This window comes from Phocoena sinus, chromosome 9 (assembly GCF_008692025.1).
Source record: "Phocoena sinus isolate mPhoSin1 chromosome 9, mPhoSin1.pri, whole genome shotgun sequence".
Classification (NCBI taxonomy): domain Eukaryota; kingdom Metazoa; phylum Chordata; class Mammalia; order Artiodactyla; family Phocoenidae; genus Phocoena; species Phocoena sinus.
This window is the reverse complement of record NC_045771.1, coordinates 103,778,822-103,795,442: the sequence shown is the minus strand read 5'-3', so window position 1 is coordinate 103,795,442 and position 16,621 is coordinate 103,778,822.

Here is a 16,621-nt window from a genome sequence, read left to right as displayed (position 1 = left end):
ATGCGGCTGTCATGGGGGCCGAGGTATGACAGATTTCTCAAGCAGAAGTGGCCAACCTCTTCCAGAAGGGACAGACTGGGAGGCACAGGGTGACAGCATCCTGCCCTGAGTGTCGAAAATGCAACCAAGGTATGTTTTGATTTAAACATAAAGACAGCAATTGGGGCAAATTATCTTGGAACAAAGGTGAAGTTTTACTTAGTCAAAGTTTCTTTCAAGAGAACCAGGAAGTAAGGAAGAGTGGAGAAAGAAATGGACACAGAACACTGGCTTTGGCTGGCCAGCTGAGCGCCTCTGAGCCTGATCTACTAACCCGAGTTTTCTCATAAAAGGCAGTCATTTCTACGTGTGGGAGTAACAAGTGAGCTGATGTTTAATCAAACTCTTGAATCCTGCAAAACACCGTGTGGATTAATTCTGTCCTGAAAAACAGCTGTGCATTGACTATGTTCTTAATCTTCCTGAATGTTTTCGGAAGATTTTTTGCGACTCTCAAAAGGAATTAACATTGCATATTAGAACAGTAAAACTATTTCAAGTCACATTTCCAATTGGATAACTTCCGGTTCTTCATCTGTTTTACCCACCAGCCCTCATTCTCCACTGCTGAGAACTCTACCATCCCATGAGAAAGTGTCACTCAGGTGACTGGGAAACCTTCAGTGGCTTGACGTTGGGCTCTAGAATGCTGGTCTGTCTCATGGTCATGTGGTCCAGAACCACCTTGTTTTTGCTTTTCTTAGCTCTCAGAGTGGTTTCTCAGGGCCAGGTATTTGGGGAAAACTTGGAGTGATGTCACGCCTTAGCAGTTCTGAGATACAAGTGTTAAATGACTACATGACAGAGTTCTTCAACATTGTAGGATAACAAAGTCAGCCGTGGTACATAAGCTGGAGCCAATAACTCAAATCTCCCCCATCCATCGAAGTCTTATTTTCTCTATATTTGGTTCTTACCTCCAGGAATACTTGTTGGAGGCAAATAAAGCAACCTGGATGAGATAGGGTCCCTAATTGTTCCCAAGCGCCACCTTCTGTTTGGGAGCAGAAACAGATCAGCAATACAGTACTGAGGAGGGGTAAGGGATGCTGGGGGAAGTGAGCTCGGAGCTCAAACTAGAGCGCACATGGATTTCAGCGACCTCACCTTGACATCAGAAAAAGAAAACTGCCCTGCAAGTTAGGAGTACCTCTGCTTAAGTGAACATCATGGCTTGAGCAAAGATGTAACACTGAATATAATTTCCTCACCTAGAAAATGAGGAAGTGGCATCACCTCATATGGTGGGTGTGCCACGTACCTCCCAGGTATCAGACTCAAGAATGGTCTTTCCTTTCCGAGTGCTGGACTCAGAAATCTCTATGTAATTGTCACTTTCGCTTTTCTGCCTGCCTATCTTGGCTCCCGGTAATGCTGGTCCTTGCTGCATTTTATCTCCTTCATATTTGAGAAATATATCTTGTTCTCTATTTAATTGTCTAAAACCTCCCAGGCAGAATGCATTCTCCAAACATCGTACTGTTTCTGGCAAGGACATGGGCGTTTGGATTGATGTTGCGTCTTCTACGCAGCTGTGATTCGACATCAAGCTCGACACATCTGTGTTTTGTTGGTATTATTTTAATTTAGAGGCTGCTCACATGTTGAACACTTCTTGAAGTGAGCATTAGGCATGAACACATATTTGTACATAGAATAAAACTGAGCCAAGATAGGAAACATCTTAGCCAAGGGAAAGCAAAGACAACCTCTCTCACCTGGACCAGCACAGTCAGAGTGCACAGTACTCTTTTTTTTTTTTTTTTTTAGTAACAAAGGTTGAGCTGCATGTAATCCTCCAGTTTTCCTTTATTTATGTTGTGGGGGTAATTACTCAACATTTTACAGTCAACTTGCATCTACTGAACACTCATTATTATGTGTGAGACCCTGTAATTTTTGTTCTCACGTTGCAGCTAAAGCCCCTCACCAGCCCAGGAGAGGTGTGCTATTATTTTCCCACTGGGCTCATGGGAGCAACGGAGACTCAGAGAGAGAAAAAAATACTCAGTTTTCATAAGAACAAGTTCTATGATGTTTGACATGTAGTTTTTCATTCCTTCCCTTTTATTTACTTACTTTTTATTAATTAATTAATTTATTTTTGGCTGTGTTGGGTCTTCGTTGCTGCACGTTGACTTTCTCTAGTTGCGGCAAGCAGGGGGTACTCTTCTTTACAGTGTGTGGGCTTCTCATTGCGGTGGTTTCTCTCGTTGTGGAGCATGGGCTTTAGGTGCGCAGGCTCAGTAGTTGTGGCGCACAGACTTAGTTGCTCCTCGGCGTGTGGGATGTTCCCGGACCAGGGCTCAAACCCTGGTCCCCTGCACTGGCAGGTGGATTCTTAACCACTGTGCCATCATGGAAGTCCCACTTTCCTTCCCTTTTAAATTATAGAAGAATTTCACCTGTAGACAAGTGGCAATAGTAGAATAATGAACACCTGTGTGCCTTTTATACAGATTCACCATTGTAAGTATTTTGCATTATCTATCTTTCATCTATCTATCTCTATCTATCTATCTATCTATATCTATATATCCTCTATGTATCATCTATCTATATATCTATTATCTATGTATCTATATCTATCTATTTATCTATCTACCTGTCTATCATCTATCTATGTATTTCCTATCTATCCTCTATCTATCTGTTTATCTCTCTATCTAATTTTCCTAAGCCATTTGAGCGTAAGTTGCATGTATCACATCATTTATCCTTTAATACTTCAGTGTGTTTCCCAAGAACAAGGACATTTTCTAACATGACCACAGTACAGTTATTAAATTTAGGGATTTTAACACTGACACAATGTTACTATCAAAAGTATAACCCATGTTCCAGTTTTGCAAATTGTTCCAAAATGTCTTTACAGCAATTTAACTGCTGGCCCAGGATCCACCAGATGCGTGCAGTGCCGTGAGTTGCCGTGTCTCTTTAGACTCCTGTAACCTGGAAAAGGCCATCAGCCTTTGTCTTTTATGTCACTGACATTTTTGGATACAGGCCAGTTATTTCTAGAATACCCCTCTCAGTGTGTGTTTGCCTGGTATTTAGATAGTGTGTGTGTTTGGGCGGGATTATCTCACAAGTGATGTTGTATCCTTCTCGGTGTATCATATCACAGGGCTCATGACGTCGGTTTGTCCCAACATTGGTGATGTTAATTTTGATCCTGTTTCTCCACTCAAAGGTACTACTTATTGTTTTTTGTTTAAGTAATTTGTTAAAAATATTTTGAGGCTATATAAATTCCCTGTTCCTTTATTGAACTTGCACCCACTAATCTTAGTTTTCAATCACAGTATTTGCCTAAATCAATTATTACCATGATGATTAAAATATGGTGATTTTCAGGAATTCCCTGGTGAGGACTCTGCACTTCCACTGCAGCGGGCACAGGTTCGATCCCTGGTCGGAGAACTGAGATCCTGCATGCTGCATGGTGCCAAAAAAAAAATATGGTGATTTTCTTTCCTTTTACATAACTTGAGATTCTATTGTCAGGACTTATTGACTGTTTGTGGCTAGCTTTGAGAGTTATTTATTGTCCATTCTGAGACATAACATGATCGTCATAGCCATTAGTGGAGAAGTCAGCCTTGGAATTTAGGACTTTTAACCAAAATGAGCTATACCTCTCACTCTACAGAGGTTATTTGTAATTATTATAACTGTGACACTTTATTTTACCTTTGGCTTTAGGCTTCTTTGTTCAATAAGTTATCACCAGATGGACCACTATAGAGTTTAGCTTTGGTGGCCTAAGATGTGAACCCACTTCACACTCTTACCATTTGCTTGTGGGGCAGCTCGGAGTCCTTCTCACTGCTGGGTGCTCAGAGTCTGCTGCCAGTAGGTACGGAATAAGTATTCACTGCATAAATTGAATGGGTCAACATTGGTTTGAAGTCAACTTTTCTCTTTAAATGCAGCCCAGTAGAAAGCTTTTAAGAAGCTAAGGCAGGGAATTCCCTGGCAGTTCAGTGGTAGGACTTGGTGCTTTCACTGCCGGGGCCCCAGGTTTAATACCTTGTTGGGGAACTAAGATCCTGCAAGCTGTGCAGCCTGGCCAAACAACAAAAACAATAACAAACAACAACAACAAAAACAAAACTAAAGCAGTGAAAATGCATAACATTAAATTCCAGCTCATGGGAAAGTCTTCCTACCAAATTGGACGAGGGTTTTGGTCTAATCTCACTCCAGACATGGGCTTCCTACTACTACTGTGTGCTGTAGTGTCTTGGTCCATGCATGTGGGTGTGCCCTGTGGGGTCAGTTCACGGGGAACCTGTGTTTCCACTTTTTGAGGGAAGAAGGAGGCATTTTTCTTTGTGTGTTTGTGTGTTTCTTCTTATATGGCAGAGCCATCTAGGGGTGGAGGTGACGTGTCTTTACTGTTGAGAGGCAGAGTCAAAGTCTGATATCCAGGGGCAAGAGAGACCAGGGTGGAAGGAGAGCAGGGACATGAGGAGTATTCACTGAAGACAGGATGCTCCAGGGCTGAGGCCACAAGCATCACACTGATCTCAGGATTCGGCAGGGCTGAGAGGGAGAGGCCCCAGGGGGTAGCTTCAAGCCAGAACCCTGTGGGGAGGCCAACAGGATGACAGCAGTGCCAGGCTTACGATGGAAATGTGTCATCTCCAGACGCTGGACATTCCACTGGCTTTGTAATTGGCAGAGATGATGTGATCACTGCCATTTTTTTTTTTTTTTTTTTTTTTTTGCCAGTGGGGAGAAGCCAGGGTAAAAGAGTGTTGAGAAGGGTGGGAGGGAGTATTGTGGGGCCACTTGTGTCCTTGAAATGACCTTGAGTTTCTAAGACTAAGTAGAGGAAAATGATCTTTATATCCTCTCCCACCTCCCTAAGGACCCTGGTGCTAACTCTAAGTGTGTAATAGGTGAGTCTGTGAGGTGTTTCCCAAAGCATTTCCTTGGACTCCAGTACCTTGGGATGTTACCTGACACGTAAACCAAGCATCAGCCTCCACGAGGCTCTGGGCTCTTTGTCAACTAACTCCTCCTTACCTCCCCAGTCACTCCTCACTGTGACGTCTTCACTTGCTCTCAGCCCCAACTGGCCCAGAGTCCACACAGCATGGCCCCCGGGCCAGAGCTCCTGGGTTCTGATCTCCCCCTCTCAGAGGTTGTTCCCTATGGTGACATCAGAAGGGGGTAAACTGCGGCAGGTCCTGCCCCACTTTACCTTCCTACCCTACGGCCTTCACAGCACCATTCATACGGTTTGACGTGATGGGTATATGGGTTCCCGGGAGAGAAGAGTTTGAGTAAAAGGAATGATAGCGTAAAGAAAAAACAAGCAGTTGAATTGTTTCTTCATATGGGTTCCAAGTTAAACCCTTAGAAGGAAACTTGACTGAACACCTTAACTCTTGCTCCTCTATTTGAAGGTCTAGGTTCTTCTAGAGATCCTTTTCCTTCTTCAGAGGCCTGTGCTGAAGAACCTTCCTCCTAATTATCGGGGATATTCTAACCTAATTATTCAGTCTTTCTCACGTCCAGGCCTTGGTGGGACCAGAGATCACAGGAAGTATTTATACCACATTATTCTGTCCCAAATTGCACTGGCCATTGAAGAGTGCAGTCAGTAGCTACATGTAACTATTTGAATTTCAATTAATTAAAAGTAAATAAAATTAAAAATTCAGCTCCTCAGCTGATCAATAGTTAAGGTCGCTAGTGACTACCACATTGGACAGGGCAGACAGAAAATATTTCCATCATTACAGAAAATTTTAGTGGACCACTCTGGTCTACCACAGGTGGGGGGCAAACGGTGGCCAGCAGACCAAATCTGATCCATTACCTGTTTTGTAAATAACGTTTTATTGAAACAAAACCATGCTCATTCATTTGTGTATGATTTTCTTTAGTGCTACACCATCGAAGTTGAGTAGTTGCAACAGAAATCACATGGCTTGCAAAGCCATATGTACTAATTGGTTCTTTGTTTAAACAGTTTGCTGAGCCCCAGTTGACAATAATGCACTACCTGGGTGTTGGTACCTTGTTCAAGGTGGGCATTTTTGAGGTTCCCTGACTTTAGGAGGTGCATATATGGCTCCCCAACCTTCCAAATCACCTGATGGCTAACTTTTGAATCAAACACCCCTACCCCAAACACACATATACACACCCCTCACGCAGGGACAACTATATGTAGGGTTTGAGTGGAACCATTATATCATTTTCCTAACTGCAACACTCAAAAAAGAGATGATCTCTTACATTCATCTGATTTTCAGACTGTGTCCTGGATCTAGCAGTACAGAAGCAACAGACGCATTAGAGAATCTCTTTGGTACCCACATAGAGCTATAAGGACCCAGCAGAAGTTTTGTTCTTTTTAGTATTTTCAGCTCAATTTCTGCAAAATTCTGATGATTCTCTCCTCTGTGTAAGGATAGGTGAGTGCATATTACCCTCAAATGCCAGTGACCTCTTGGTTTTAATTGGTCTGTGATTGTTCCTCTATTTGTAAGTGTTATGCGAGCAGAAAGTGGTATCTTTTTTTTTAATAAAGAATTTTTTTAACATCTTTGTTGGAGTATAGTTGCTTTACAATGGTGTGTTAGTTTCTGCTGTATAGCAAAGTGAATCAGCTATACGTATACATATGTTCCCATATCTCCTCCCTCTTGCATCTCCCTCCCATCCTCCCTATCCCACCCCTCTAGGTGGTCACAAAGCACCGAGCTGATCTCCCTGTGCTATGCAGCTTGTAAACTCTTAACAGATTTCTTTAGCACAGGATTTTTAGTGCCTCTACCTTGCAAACGTAGAAGTGTGAATCTCTAGTCGCTAAGAGACAGAGTCTTTAGTTAACAATAAAATCCCTTTTTATAAAACAGTCCTCCTCCTGTTTCCTCCCTCCCTGTCTTTCTCTTAAAGCATCTATTGACACTAATATTCCTAGGAACACAGATTCAGAATAGCTGATGTAGACATGGAAGGTAAAATTATTTAAAGATGGGGAAGTGATGTTCTTAAACTCATCCAGCATGTATGGAAATCCCAACACTGCTACACCCAATTGAAAATGTCTAGAGAATATGAGATTTGCCAAAAAATGTCTTAGAAAGCAAACATGGATGTGGATGATTGGAGATGGAGGCGAGGGTTGGGGGCAGCTGGTGGCCAAGGCAGCAGGGCTGGTCTATGTCCAGGTCTAACTGGGTTGGTCATCCTGCATCAAGAGAGGAAGAAGGCTCATTGCCTTGTTTCTCTCCTGATGGACTCTTCCATGGAAACATACTTGAAGTCAAGGGCACCCGGGAGACTGATAATGTTGTGATGCAAAATGCAAATAATTAAATACTGAAATTTGAGTCCTAATTATTTCTCATCCTATATCTTTGTGCCAGAGCTTAGTGGAGCTGTGGCTGTCCAGTGCATCCTTGAACATGGCGCCTCCGTGGTCCTGGCTCTGCCCTCTCCGCCTCCCACCCACCTCCCTTCTTGGACTCATGAGATGCAGTCTTTTCCTGGCATCTGAGACCTAGTACAGGAATGAGAACAGCTTCTCTTTTCCTTTGACTCCACTTATAAACCAGGTGAGCTTGATTTGGTCATGCCAGACAGGTATACTTTTCCCTCTCATGTGTTTATTGAAGGTTTGTGCCTGTAAATATTGTCTCATCAGAGACTGGCATGTGTTTTTCCTTTGAAATCAGGCTTTCAGGACAAGTGGAACTTTTGCAAAAAGGAATTATCTTGCTGAGGACCCAGCTGCTTCTGCTGAGATGACCAGAGAGGGAGAGAGAGATCAAGTGAATGCCCACTGAAATGACAGGGGTGCTAGAGGTGGCCCCAGACCTGACTTCCCGATGCCAAGCAAACCCAGTCAGCTATGGGGGGCTCCCCAGTGTCCGGGAGGCCGAAGTCAGCTGCTGGCATCCCGGGGGTCTGTTGTGTTTGTCTTGACACTTTGCTTCAGTCTCTGAAATACCTGTGACTGTACGTGGCTTTTCCTGATAAAATACAAGTTATTGTGAAAAAGCAACAACAGCAACAACAACAAATCGAGGGGCACTACCTTTGCGCTCGGTTCGCCAGGCAGACAACTATCTAAGGGGCGTGTCATGTCCAGTGCCGTCCCAGGGCGGGCACTGAGGCTAGAGGGACACCAGGCCTGGAAAACTGGCCGTGGTGAGGCTTCCACAGTGCCTAGTGAGGAAGGAGGGAGGAGGGGAAGAGGGGGAGGAGGGAGGGGGGACAGGGAGGGAGGAGGGAGAAGGAAAGGAAGGGGAAGGGAAGGAGCAGGAGACAGCAGAGAAGAAGTAGGGGGTGTCCCAGAATCTCTCCATGATGCCCAAGAAGTCTTGGGGAGACACAGAGGACAGGTGGGTGACCTGGGCACATAATGGATGCTCTTGGGCATAGCAGCAGTGATGCCTCAGGTTTAGTCTGGATAGCACTGACAACTGAACCCAGGCCTATTATCGAGATTAGGAAACTAGGATAAAGTTTTGTGGAGTTCCCAGAACAAGCCAGAGGCTGGGCTTTCCAGTTTCCTGCTTGTGAAGCAGGCAATTCTGCATTGCAAGCAAGTCCAGTGACGGGGGTGCAGTGCTGCTGAAGGGCGACCAGGCTTAAGGATGTCCAGCAGTCCTGAAGACAAGCGTCATCTGTCAACTGTGTGGGTGCAGGAGTTACACAGAGTTGGGGGGAGGGAGGGGGGATAGGAGCTCAAGCCCTAGGAAGGGTGAGTGCAATTACACAAGGAAGGGATGCACGGTGCCCGCAGGAGGGGAGGGGTTAGGAAACAATGTGATGTCCTGGGCACATGCGATTTTTTACTTCCCTTTTTCAAATTCCTTGTGCCTGGTAGGGCTTTGAGTCTTAGTAACTCTCTCTATTCTTACACCTCAAGGATGGACATAAGTCCCAGGACTGGCCAATCACAGCATCCTTAGCAAGGGACTGGTCCATTGGCCAGGGAGCATATGAAACACTTCCCAGAATCCTAATCTAACACATACTGTGTTTGGCCCCAAGGTCCTTCACTGGCTTTGCTTTAACTTTCTTTTTTGTCCTTCTTGGTGCAATGCTTTTAATTCTTGGAGCTGTTAAAATGATTCAATAGAGCTAAGGATATAAAAATTAAAAACAAAACTAACAAGGCCAGTGTGTCTCATCCCATGAAATTTAGTTTTATTTTTTGCCCTTTTTTTCTTTACTGACATAGTCCAAGCACCTGGAACAGAGGTTTTCAGTGACTATTTGTTAAATAAATGGATACAGATATTGAAGGATGATTAGAAGGGGCTGCTAATCTGGAAGAAAACGATGCAGAAGCTGCTAGGGACCGTTTGACCACCACATGGAGAGAGAATTTTTTTTATGGAATGGCACCACGCAGAGAAAATCAGAGAAGAGAGGTGGGGAGAGGAGGTGAGGGAGGGGAGGGGACGGACCTGGCAGCCGCAATCCCATTTCCAGCTGTAGCTCCTTCAGAGCTTCTGTCATCTCTGCCTCAGCGTCCTTTCCGAGCGGGCAAGCACGAAGTCCCTGTTGGTTGTTCTAGTTCACTTTGTATTTCACAGTTGAAAGAGGTGAGACGAGGGTCCCAGGGATTTGCTGGCCACATTGAGGAGAGGATGATTCATGCTGGAAAAGTGCCACCTCCACCTGTGACTCAGGTGTGACTGCCACCAGCCCATGAGACGCCCAAAGACTGCCACTTCCCAGCCCCTGGGACCTTATATTGTACTGTTTTAAATACAAATACTCATGAGTATTGGGAAAAGGCTTTCCATTTTATCAGGATTAGTATAATTAAGAGCCAGAGGGACCACCAGGATTTAGTCTAAAGATCGTGTTTTATGTCTCAAAGAAACAGAGGTGAATGGCCGGTCCACTCCCTAGATCAGCCCATGGTCTGGCCAAGGCGACTATGACTGGTGCATTTACTGAGGGATGCACGAGTTCTCCTGAAATGAAGATCGATGGCTGAAAGCCAGGGACAGGACATTCGCCAGCGATTGGCTGGGTCTGATGACTGCTTGGTGGGGAGGACTCTTAGCCCCACAGAGCAGATCTGGGAGGGCAGTGGTGCAGGGGTCAGAGCTGAAGGATAATCCTCTCCCGGGCCTGGCCTGTGCCACGCAAGGTCGCATTAGAGGCAAAAATTCTCCCTTTTATTAACTGTGGACATTTTGTTCCTTTGTTCATTGTTCATCCTTAATTCATATTTATTAAGAGCCAACCATGTGGGGAGCACATAGGAGCTCCCCCAAGGGCCATGGAGATGGAACCCCCAAATCAAAGCATTCACAGTAGAAACAGGAGGTTGAATAGATGGTCTCACAGTAATGCACACCCCACAGCTGCCTGCTGGCTCTTTTCCCTCGGCTTTGGCTCCCTGGTCCATGCAGGTGTGTCAGCTGGGGGTCTGCACCTCAGTCCCTGAGGGATTTGTGCTAAGGGTGACACTAACTGAAATATTGAGTGAATTTACCAGTCCAGAGTACTTGTATATAATTACAACGTTGGAGAATTAGGATGGAATCCCAGGAAAATCAGGATGAAGAAGGGTGAAATGGGCTTCACCAAATTTCACAGCTGAAAGCAGGCCCCGATTGTGGTCATCCAGCCAGAGGAAAGCAGAGGAGAAAGCCAAGAGCGTTTCTTTGGAGCGCTTTTTCTGCCTCAGTGATTTCCACATAGACCCAAGAAGGATAAACACAACCTTAGATATTCTAGAAATGAGCCTCTTGCTTGAGGGCTATCTGAATGTCTTTGTTTCTCTTTTCAATGAAATGCCTTTCCCAGATATATCATCTGGCTTTATTGCTTGGCTGTGAAAGAAACAGATACTTCTATCTGCAATGGTTTGAAAAGACACTTTTTGCAAATGAGCAGATCGGCAGAGAATGTGAATGTGAATGTCTTCTAATGGGAGGGGAGGAGAATGGCTCTTCTTCTCTGCAAGCATAATTCTGTGCTCACACTTGGCACAAAGATGTGGAGGCAAGGTGCACTCAGCCTCCAGACGGTGATTCAACAGATGGGGAATATCAATTTCTTTGTCCCTAAGGTTAATGTCTTTCATAACCAATTCAAGGACTTAGACTATATTTCAAATGAAAAAGACTTTTTTCTTCTTATTTCAAATTACAGTTGGAAGAGTTCCTTGGCAATACATTTTAGAAATATAGAGGAAAAATAACAGAAGAGTAATAGAGTTTTGAGTTAGGAGACACTCATCAGGCTGTATGATTGTGGAAAATAAGACAGTTTTCTTACCTATAAAATGGGGAGACTCAGACCCACCTCATGGGGTTATTGTGGGGTCATCTGAACAGTGAAGTGTTGAGACATAATTGTGAGGTTCGGTAAATGGGGGCTGTCACTGTTCTATTGATATAAAGGTACTGCCAATTTTAGCAATTCTGAAAGGCAGACTGTCCTAGGAAAAAGCATAAAGGTGTTTGTATTCATAGGCTGTGTATAAGGTGGCTGTACCTATGTCTCTATGGTAAAAGGCAGGGAGAAGTTGTGATTATTATGATTGCAGTCCATACTAAGTTTGAACTCTGGAAGTTTCCTTTATAACATGAACCTTCACTCATCAACTGCTCAACTCTGCTGTAAGATGTTGCGCAGCCATCTCTGCAAGGGGAGAAGCCCAGGGAGAAAGGAGCTGTCAGACTGAGCAGTAACATGTCCTGACTCTTCCAGCCAAAAGGACCTCCACCATTTAAACTTTGAGTGAACTTAAAATAGACCCTGAGCCCTTCTACCCCATGGCAGTAGACAGGGTGCTGTGGTTACAATTCCCTGTGATGTGTCCCAGCCCTACCTGTCTGGGGTGGAGCTCAGAGCCTGTGGATAACGTGTTAGCCCTTCAGCCCTCAGATCTTTGGAAGATTCCGCACATGAAATTTCCTTTGCTCTTCAATCCTCTTTGTCCCCTTATTTCCATACACCTCCAGACTTCTTCCATGTGATGCATGCTGTCACAGCTGACCTTGCTTCTGTACATGACAGCAATGTTCTTCTCTCTTCATCTCGGTCCCTGTGTTACTGAACCAAACTTGGGTCAGCTCACTGCTGAGCAGTAAAGCCAGTCTACTGACCCTGGGCTGTGGTGAAGGAAAGTGCAACATTTATTGCAGGTACCAAGCAAGGAGTCCAGGCAGCTGGTGCTCAAAAGACCTGAACTCCCTGCTGGATTTCTGGGAAAGGTTTTTAAAGATAGGATGGACAAGGAGGGTTGTGGGTGCTTGATAAGCTCATGGACATTCTTCTGATTGGTTGGTGGTAAGGTAATCAGGAGTCAACATCATCAACCTTCTGGTTCCAACCGGTCTGGGGTCTACGTGCTTGTGGGCAGCATGCAGTTAACATTTCCCACCCGGTAGGGGTTTCAGTAGCTGAAAAACAACACGAAGGATATGGCTCAGGATATTATCTATAGCCTTTGAGGAGGAACTAAAAGTCCTTGACTTTGTTTAATGTCTAAAATCTTATTATTATGTCTTGCTTGATTGTTTTCCTTTGTTTCTGCATTTTCTCACTTTGATTAAATTTATTCTTTGGACCCAGGGAAGGTCTAGGAGGCAAAGTTTTTCTACAAACAAGTTGCAGGTGGAGGATGATGGCATGGTGTGGGGGGGGGGCAGTCTATCTCTGGAAGGGCCCCACAGGGTCCTGCTGGGTTACACCTGTATGCTTCTCCCAGTGCTTGTCTTGATGGAAACTGCACTGCTTTTGAGGACCCCACTTCCTTGGTGGTCCTTTGGAGATGCCTGACCATTTCTCTACACCCCATCTACACACAGCCTGGTAGGACTCATGGTGTCCTCCTGGGTTCCCCTTTCAATCTCTAGGGAGCTTCCTGCCTCTGAAAAGACGCTTTCTTCCTATTTCAGGGACTCTGGCATCCCTCCCTCCTCCCTGCCACCAAACACCCTTAAAGTCACTTGCCTACATTTATTAAGGAGTCTGAAAGGACCCCTTTCTTCTCACCCTGCACCATTAATGTCTATGGGAATGCATGTTCTTTACCTACTTAAACTCAGCAATTTTCACCTCTGTTTTACTTCTGCCTGCAGGACCATGGTTACCTTTGACTAGATCATGGTCTAGAATTGCTCCGGGTCAACAAACTTAATCTCAAGGAGCCCTTTCAACTAGCTCTTCTTTCCAGACAGAACCGGCTGGGTTATGAGTGCTCTTCCAAGCTCCCTCCTGCTGCCCTGTCCTCTCCACTCCTGCCCAGGTTGACCTCGGTCTCCACACTGATTGATGTTAGCACAAATTCTCTCGGAGCACAAAGCACTACATTTCCTCTTCCCTGAGGTACTATTCCAAGCTTCTGGCACTTTTCTAATGTGTTGTCTTAGCCTCTTTTCCTTCTGCATTCAGCCAAAGATGTCGTGAGAAAGGTGATGAGGACACTTCGTAGTTCCTGATCCAGAATCACCTGCATATTGAACAAGCAGAACCTGGCAGGGTGACATATGAAAACCCTTTGTCTTTGCTGTCAGAGTTACCACCACCCTCCCCTGCTTATCCAGGCAGGTCCTCCTGCTTTCCAGGCACCTCAGTCTAATCTTACCCATTTAAAAACTTGAATTGCAGATCCAACATAATCCTGAATTATTTCCTTCCCTTGCAGTACTGGGTGAGTTCTAAGGGACTTGGTGTGGGGAGAGGACGTGGCCTGGATGAGGTCATATCACCCAACAGTGGTGGTCTTCTCCAGGGCATCCTGTCTCCACACCCCTCTCCAGCTCTGGTGATTGCTGGGCCTCTGAATCCCTCCCTGGAGAGCAGCCCTTCTGCTGGGGGTGGGGGCAGTCCCTCAAGCCTGCTGTTAAGGAGGAAAACTGTCATAGGAGCCAAACCATGGGGTCACCTACCCTCTCTCCACCTCACCTGCATGCCAACTCCATCCCTCCTGCAGGGCTATGGTGGTGGTGGGTTTCTTGCAGTTCTATTCTTCCCTTAAACCCTCCTTTTGCTTTCAGGTCTAGATATTTGTTTCCCTTCTAGGCTTTATGTTATGGATACCCCAAGATGAAAAAATATGAAGTCATTAATTTCTGGGTCTACCAAAAACAATCACCATCCAAACCAATCCCGTCACCTCTGCCCTGACTTTCCTGAGACAGAAACACTCACTGGCTGTCACTCCACCTCCTAGGGTCCCATGGAGGGCTTAATTCTCATTCACCTTGGGACCTGATCTCTCTTTTCTGCTGGATTCCTGTTGATGGGCCTCAGTTAGCCACATCCTGCCCACCTCTTGTTCTTAAACAGCATGGCCGTCAGGTTGGAGGGGTCCTGCTTCCTCCTTCTCTGGGGGTCTGGAGCCTGCCCTGAATTCATAGCCCTTCTCTCCATGGGGCTCCTCTTTTTTCTACAGTTTAATTAGACCCTTTCCTTTTATCCGTGAATGCTTCTTTCCTGACTCTAATGACGAAATAAAGTTTCAACCCAACCCAGCCTCTCATGGTTTCCTGGGAAAGCAGGATTCCTGGAGAAAATGTGTGAGTTACACTCTCTCCCCAGAGCTCCTTTAGCTTTTGGTGATTACTTCACTTTATTAAAAAAAAAAAATCATACTCCTGTACAATCCAGTCTTTGTGTCATTATCTGCTCCATGACAACATTTATCACTCCTTGATGGCTGAGCTGTCTGAGTCCTTAAAACCCAAAGACTGGTCCAAAGAATATTATTTATTTGTTTTTTTCTTTAAAAAACAATCCAATCCTGCTGAGCTCTTGTAGGCCAGCATGACTTTAAGTGTCTGTGGACAAACCCAAGGATGGGTGCGGGTAGGGGAGGCTGCATCCTCCTTAGACACAAAGACATTTTAGAAGTGATGAAGGCATTTGGGGCTCACCTGTGGAATTGGCACTGGGGATGTGGCGATTTGAAGGCCAGAGCTGGGTCTCTGCAGACCTTCTGACAATGAACCACCATTGCTGTTTAAAGCCTGAGTCTGCAGCCCTGGCTGAAAAACACATTCAAGAGAGCAAAAATATTTCCCATGCCAATGGTTCAAAAGCCTGTTGTCTGTTTTGAGTCCAGCTTTAATCTAATTTTTGTCTTACCTCATAGGCTCAGTCTCGGTAGAAATTGCTTGTCCAGTGTTTTAAAAGTTTGTACCTTTTAAAAACAGGCAGGTGCCTCTTACAGGCATACCCAGGGACCTGGGCTTCTTCTCCCATCAGGCTGCTGGAGCCCCTGCAGGAGGGCAAAGCTCCCCGAGCTCCATGTGAAGCCTGTCCTTCCAGGTCCCTGAAGAATCAGGCCTGTACCTCCCCACCTATGTCCTCATCCAACTCGGGGTATGGGCATGGATACTTACCAGTTTCCAGTCAAAAACCCCTGGGTTGAAGCTTACAGGGAACCCTACCGCTCTTGCCCCTGTTCCTGCCTGAGTTAAGAAACTCACGGGAGATCTGATGACATTGGAAGAGGTGGAGACATGAGCTCACGGTGGGAGGACTGGGCCGACGGGAGCCGAGCTGGGCTATGGGCCAGGTGGGTTTCTCCTTGTCGCACTCAGGTTGACAGAGGTGGGGGGGACAAAAACCCTCTGGATGGGTGGCACCTGCAGAACATGGCATCACCTCCACTTGGGCCAGAGGAGAGCTGATGCCTTACACCATGGAGACCAGGAAGCAGCAGAGGGAGGCCGGCCTCAGAAGCTGGAGGATTCTAACCCACCAGCCCCACCCAGTAAAGAAAGGTGGATGTTTGGATGCCGCACTTGTTCACAGGGCAATTCTATCCTCTGTCTTTGGGGAGGGTGAGTAGGGAACTGAAGGACGAGCCTAAAGTTACGTTCCTGGGTTCTTCCTCACTAGTCAGTGTGTACCAGCATCCCTTGGGAGCTGGTCAGAAATGCAAAACTGTCCCAGCCAGACCTACTGAACCAGAAATTCTAGGATGGGGTTCAGCAGCCTTGCTTTAATAGTCCTGCCAGGTGAACCCAATGCACAGTCTAGGACAGAGGGTCTCAACATTGGCACCGTTGATATTTGGCCCAGATAAACCCTTGGTCTGTATGCATGCACACGCATGTGTGTATGTGCACGTGTGTGCTCTGTAGGATGTTCAGCTGCATCCCTGGCCTCTACCCAGTGAATGACAGCAACAGCCCTGACATCCCCAAATCTCTCCAGCCATGACAAGTGTCCCCAGGACAGGTAAAACTGCCACCAGAAACTTCCTAGCTGAAGCAGCAGTCCAGTGGAAAACCTTTTCCCTCACAGAGAAGAAGAAAGAGAGGGAGGGGGAGAGGGAGGGGGAGGATGGAGGGGATGGGGAAGAGGGTGGGGAGAGGGAGATGGGGGGGAGGAGGAAACACACTGGGAAGAAATGTAGAATTTAACAGTGGTTATTTCCAGGTGGTGGGTCTCATTTGGTCTTTGCATTTTTATTTTTTATCTTTTATTTTTTTTTTGCGGTACGCAGACCTCTCACTGCTGTGGCCTCTCCTGTTGCGGAGCACAGGCTCTGGACGTGCAGGCCCAGCGGCCATGGCTCACGGGCCCAGCCGCTCCGCGGCATGTGGGATCTTCCGGACCGGGACAC